The sequence below is a fragment of the Cariama cristata genome, unplaced genomic scaffold (assembly GCF_000690535.1).
Source record: "Cariama cristata isolate BGI_N322 unplaced genomic scaffold, ASM69053v1 scaffold10810, whole genome shotgun sequence".
Lineage (NCBI taxonomy): Eukaryota > Metazoa > Chordata > Aves > Cariamiformes > Cariamidae > Cariama > Cariama cristata.
In genome coordinates, this window is record NW_009592951.1 from 1 (window position 1) to 6,146 (window position 6,146).

Sequence of the window (6,146 nt, forward strand, 5' to 3'; positions counted from 1 at the left end):
TGCGGGCTGTCACCCGTTTCCCACTGAGGTCCTGCTCCTCTGGGGTGTCAGGAAGGGTGGGAGCTTGCCTCCACCCCTCTCCCCGCAGGGGAGCCTGCACCAGGCCCAGAAGCAGCCGGGTGTCTTGGCCGCCCTGGAAAGGGGATGTCGTTTTGGGGAAGGTGGAAGCAGGAATCAAAACGAGGAAGATGATAGTGGGGTGTAGGCCAACAGGGAAAGACTGTGGGAGAACAAGAAAGCGTTAGGGGAGTAATGAGTTGAAAAGGGAGGGTCACGCTTGGTACTCCCTTTCCCGTTTAGTGTCTTATTGTGGTATTGAGGTCCGAGATATGTATATAAAATAGAGGAATTCTTTCCTGTTGCACTACAGTCAAGTATATTTGTCATCGTGAAATGATGTATGGGAAAACTGAGTTCAGTCATAATTCAGCTTTCAAATTATTCGTGTTGTGTACCTTGTGGTCAAAATGTATTTTCCTTGTTTCAAAAATTTTATAGACAGAAAGCTATTGGATGTGTTGGCTTGTTATTCTCTTGTATTAGAGGCATATGATCAGGAAATTAGTATAGGTGATATAATTAGTCATCAAGAACAAGTTAAGTGAGACTTTCCACACTGAAGTGTCACATGTTAATTGGGAAGTAACGGACACTAAAGTTATCATTTGTGTTCATCTTCAAGTAAGCAGTCATGGCTTTAGAAGCTTTCTTATGAATGGTCTAACAGTTAAGCTTTGCTGGACTATCAGTGAGTTGCTGTGGAGTTAGTGACAGGCTAAAAATATTTGTAGACTACAATGTCTCTTCATATGAGTACAATATCCAAATGGTATCAGTGATGAAAAGTACCTGGAAAAGTTGTAAACATGTAACTAAATGAAATACTTCAATTTGAAAACTATGATCTTCATTAGTGTTGCTGTTGGACTTAAACACAAAACACAACTTCTAAACCCACTTGGATGTTCAAATGGTTTTTAAGCCTGTTGTGCACAGGACAGAGTGTTATTTGTTAGTGATAACACCTGGGAAACTTATATTTTTGTTTTAGTATACATTAAATTTATGGGTATTGATTTGGTGACAGAGGAAGATAGTGCTACTGTGAAGTGTGTAATGCCCTGCAAAACAAGGGAAGCTGCACAGGCAAGTGGAAACAGCATGTTTATGTGGACACTTAATGTGTTATACTCAAAGCTGGAACAGGTATTTCTGTAGAGCGCTTCCCCATAGCATGCATAGGCCTCGTTTGCATGTTATGCTGCTTTTAGTGAATATACTTTATTCTTTTGTGCATGGGACAGAAAATGTTTCATCAGCTGTCAAACCTCAGAGGATCTCTTTGATGAAGGTCCGGGCTGGTCCAGGCCTTTGTGGCACCAGTCCTCTTTGAGGAGGATCGACTGTATTGTTGTCATTTCTAAAATAATTTTGTGACAAATAGCTCTTTTTCCGGGACTTCATAGAGAGCACGAGTGCTGTTAGGCACTCAGGATGAACAAGTTCCTGTGCATCATAGGCCATGCCGAGTTTGTTCTCAGTCTGTGGCAAGAAATAGTTAAAATGCATTGGCTTTGATCTCCTTTGGGGTTAGGAAAAAATACTCCTTAGACAATTTTGTAGGGCTCTGTATACAGGTATACACACTCTCTAGGATTCAGTGAGGTCACAACAAATGTGTTATCACTTACTGTAAGTAAAAGGCTGATGTCAATTACAATAGTTGGACCGTAGCATGATAGTATTTTAAATGATGGTAGGTCTTTAGTTTGAAAGACAAGTTGTGAAATTTTAAAATAGGTAACCGTAGGGATAGTTCCTTTTTATATGCTAATGTGCACAGTGAAAATTAAACCCCAAACTTCAGGATGCGTTCAGCTGATCAGTAGACATTGCATTGGTGAAATGTGTGGTTTATGTACCATAGACTTGTTGAATCCTTCAAAGATTTACCTTCATTACGTAGAGTGACTGCAAAACAGCACAGGACCATCGCTTTTTCTAGCCTAGCTAGCTGAAGAGGGCTGTAAACCTTCTGCTATTAAGATGCTGGACATTGATTCAGTGCTTTCCAGGCAATGGTCATGGACGTTTGCTAATTTTCAGGTGGTGTTACAAAATCAGAATGGTATTTTAGAGGAAGTAGCTGCAAAAATTCTTCCTGCTTTTCCTACAGTGCTTCCATTGTTCATTGTATTTATTAAATGTTGCTTCAATACCGATTGGAGCTGTTCAGCCAACATTTCTGTGTCTCAAGATAAGTGTCTAAGCTTAAGACACACACTCTGTCCTATTCAGAAGAGCAAATTTGTTTGAAACAAACAGCAGCGTGCTTTGGTGGCAAGGATATTGGCTGTTGATCTCAACTCAATAAGAGTTACTCTATCAAAGAGATGTCTCTGGCAAGGAGATGCTGTGGTTGTTAAATAAAAATGAGATGGAAGGAAATGAAGGCATGATTATTACTTTGACTTCTGATTTAGTTTTGCTTTTTGCAGAAGGTTAATTTCTGTTGTATGTGTTGGTTCTTGTCTTTTGGAATTTAATCATGTGGAAATTCTGCAGTCACTTTTTCCCTCATCTTTCTGGGTGTCTCTCCTGGTAGACAGGAGATAGTAAGATTTATTCCTTTCCAATTCCTACGGCGGTACCATCACAAGCGAGTGTACCTGGTATTTCACTGACGCACCGAGGATGTGTTTGTAGCGCAGGATGCGCCAAATGGTTGTCACCTCCATTCAATGGTTGTCACCTCAGTTCAGACGTGGGTTTCTCAGTACAGCTTTTTGACAGACCTCCTGCATTCTTGCTTGACGGTTATGTGTTCATCCTGTATCGCTGGGACTCTTAAGCGCATACCCAAGGCTTGTCGTGACCTAAATGGAGCACCACAGCTCTTTACGGATAAGTTTTAAGTGGCCGCATCAGCTCGCTAGAGGAACTGAAAGGGTACTGGAGGCTGCCTGGCACTTCAGCTGGCATCCTTCCTGCAGAGTGCTTAATTACCTGTCAGAGGCCATTTTCGTTTTAGTTTCTGGTCTGTATCCAAAGCTGACCCATTTATTTTGAGTTTGAAACACTGAAACTGAAGTGATGGCCTTCTATAAGGCTGTGAGGTGAGGGGCAGGAGTGAGTTAACCCAGTCACTTCTCTGCGCAGACATACTGTGTCCATTTTCCAGTCTTCCGGGGAAAGCTGGAGCTGCATCGTCCTTCTGCAAAGTAGATGCTAGTGTGGAAGGAATGAGGTGGCATAACAGCATTAGATCTTTTCCTGGTTTGTCACGTTGTGTTTACTTTTCGACACTCTGTATGGATGCTTTAATCCCTGTGGTGTTTCCCAGTGCCAGTTCGAAGTTTGAGGGAAAGCCAAACCTGCGAGAAAGACTTGATCCTGTTGCATTCTTCCCTGACCTTCACTTCTAATATCTCATTCTCTCTCTCTTATTTGGAAAAATGAATCCTTTTGATAATGAAAGTGGTGAGTTTTTCACCTGTTACTAGGTGGTGTTGTACCCTATGGAATAACTTCTCCCTCTTTGTGCCTACTTTTTATGGATCGGCTACACAGCACGCTGAGGAGGGGAATGGCTTGTAACATAGGCTGTGAAAAATATAATGGATTTTTTTTCCAAAATATTCCAAACTGAGAAATTATTTCTGATTAGGTATGTTCTCCTGAACGTGAAATAAAGGAAGGGATAATACTTTGATGCCATTTGTCTCTTGCTCAGTGTTTTGCGTTTGCAGTTAAGAAGTTTGGTGTTCCCAACAAGGAAGCTACTGTCAGATGCTATGGTGAGAGGTTCCTTTATGAAACTGAAATGATAAAATAATAGAAACAAAGATATTAAATGAGTGGTGCTTTATCCTGTTCAGACTGTAGCCCTCTGTTGCAAGTGCCTTTGATTTACTGGAGGACACTTAAGGAGGGAGAAGGGGTTAAAAAAAGGTCCTGCACAAAATGTCCGCGCACTTTGCTCATAACTTGAGAAAATTGCCTCCCTCTTCTTTCAGAGAATCTTCTGGTTGTGCACCAGGATTAGCCCTTCATGTTTTTGGTACTCGATACTTTCAGGAAAAGCACATTAAAAAATTCACATTTTCTTGTGTGTAGTGTTTGGTGATAAGTATCTCCTTGCTGGTTTACATTTAAGAAGGTGTTTTATACAGTAGCAAGTTGGGAGAGCGAAAACAGTGTTTCTGGTTGGAAAAAAAAAAGTAAATTCAGTTGATAATGTATGCTAAACGAGAGGCATGTTGAGTGTCTGTGCTGTGAAATATGTATTTCACTGCTCAAAGACTGGGCTTACCAAACTGGCAACGTGTTCATGCTTCTTAGTGACTGTTACCCAAGGACAGTGGACTTGGTATTGTTAAAAAACCTTTTCCCCTAAGTAAAGGGCTGCTGTGCTTGACTGCACACTTCCAGCTACTTCTCTGACATGTTTTCAGCTGAAATGATGGCTTAAGGAGTTTTGAGGAATCTTTTAATATCACAAAAGTCTTTTGGGCGCAGCCTGTCATCAGCAAGGCTGAAGGCCGTCTAATGCTGTGGTCTTCTGACGGCTTGGCCTCTAGCCACTATTGCGGTATTAGTGCCTCATGGTCAAGGATAATGGAGGGAACATAATAGGGGAATTTTGAGGAATGCTAAAAAGCTTGTTGGTGCCCAAGACTGAAAAAACCAGCCCAGCTGATAGGCAACGTGCAGTTCATTGATGACAGACAGCTCTTTCAGTCACTGATGCTCGATCAGTTACTGCTTGTCATATGTGTGTTAATATCTTTGAAGGGAGCTCATTATTCCACCCACTTTCAAGTGGATCTAGAGTTGCTATTGTTAATTCTTTGAGCATGTGAATCACTGGAAAAGACAAAGTCGGAAATAGAAACAATACACAAAAGAGGGTTGGATAAGGACCTCACACCAATTGGTAAAAAACCAGACTAGTACTGGTCTCCAAGGTAGCAAGGACCAGTGTTACAGTGTCCCTGCCTTACCTGCTGTGTCACGGAAAATAAAGGGCCTGGAGCCATGAACACAAGCCAAGACGTGGGTTTTTTCTTGTATGATTACAAGCAGAGAGCAGCTGAGGCTTTGCATTAGTGCTGCCTTTCATTAGCTTCTTGCTTTCTCCTGTGTTAAATATTACTTAATTGACTGTGGCATAAGTGGGGCTAATAGCTTTGTTCCCAGTCCAGATCCTTTTGTAGCCATCTCTTCTGAGGGTTTGCAATACTCCAGGCAGATCGCTTTCTCACACGTGTAAGTAAAAATTCTGCCTAAGCAGATCCGGGGGAGAGGAAGAGCTTTCTGGTTGTCCTAGGAAGTGGAGTGGCCCATACACTACACGTTTTGCAAGGCCAGGGGAAGAATGGCCAGAAGAGTCAAAGTAGAATAGAGATACTAACTACACTTCTGTACTGTGGTCATCTTCAGAGAGTTGTTTATTTGATGCTTTTTGATGCAGCGCGCTCTGTCCCAGTGCTGAGTGTGGAAAAGGGGGCCTTTTGTGATTTCCTCTAATGTCATCAGTGCCCACAAAAGCGGCTGGAAAACCTCTTCCTCTACAGTGTGGGTTAGTGAATATGTTTGGTGTACAGAGAGCACCTTGAGGTTTTTCACTTAGCAGTGTTCTTTGGTAGCGTGTCCTTTTTCTGGTGGGATGTGAAGAGCCGTGAGGGAAGCATTAAACGAGATGCATCAGGAAGACGGAGTCATGGGACCAGTTACAAAGAAACATTTGTGTGCCTTAGGTTATTAAAAAAAACCTGATCGTTCATGCTGAAAAATAGAAATGCTTCATAATCTAAAGGGGAGTCTGCTTAAATCCAGGTGGTATGAAGTATAAAGATATTTGAGTAAGGTGAAATGTGCAGAAGATAACATCATTAGTGGTAGCATTAGTAGCTCATAAAGGCAGTTGAGTGCTTTTTTTAAATAAGAAGCATACGTTCCAAATAACAGATAATACTTAGGAGTCCTGTTGAATACTGAAACATAACTGGGCATGAAAAAATGTTTGGTTCATACCAGCTTGCCTTTCCAGTCAGCAGCTGGTAGGCTGATCAAACAGGGTTTGTAGACCACAGTTTTTGGTTGGGTTTTGTGTTAGCTCTTTCTCTGTTATTGTTATTTCTTTT